Source organism: Gavialis gangeticus, unplaced genomic scaffold (assembly GCF_001723915.1).
Source record: "Gavialis gangeticus isolate Ggan-Ray unplaced genomic scaffold, GavGan_comp1, whole genome shotgun sequence".
NCBI lineage: Eukaryota > Metazoa > Chordata > Crocodylia > Gavialidae > Gavialis > Gavialis gangeticus.
In genome coordinates, this window is record NW_017729003.1 from 14,819,397 (window position 1) to 14,819,958 (window position 562).

Sequence of the window (562 nt, forward strand, 5' to 3'; positions counted from 1 at the left end):
TGACTGGGGCCTATATTTCAGATAAATTAAACGTGGTGGGACCTTAGAGGTCCCACTACCCATTGTCACGTCTAGGACTTACTGATACCAAAACAGGCAGGTACTCACCCTGCCCAGGGATTTTTCCAGAGCCAAGCAGACGGATGGTAAATCAGGGTCCGCAGTGCCGAGGCCACAGAGCTGAAGAACCGAGTCAAGGATAGCCTTCTCGGAGCCGAGACAAGGGTCCTACTCAGGGCAGTCTGTGTGAGGACACCTCCTGGGCGAGCCCCCAAGATAATGGGGAAATTCAGACAGGATTACTGTGTGGCTATCAGAAGCGCTTTATTTTGCATGGCCATGGGAGAAAAAGCAAGGGGCAGCTAGTTCTCAACAAAAGCAAAGCACAGACTTCTTTATATACTGATAAGTCATATACTGATCTGCCCGCCCCGTAACATATTCTTGGCAGTCTGACAGCGACTTATCCTGGTGTCTTGCTGAACCAGGCGCGTTTTCTCAAGCTGTTTCTTGATAAGCTTATCCTGAAGGCTGCCGTGTGGGTGAAGGCTGAGCGGAAACA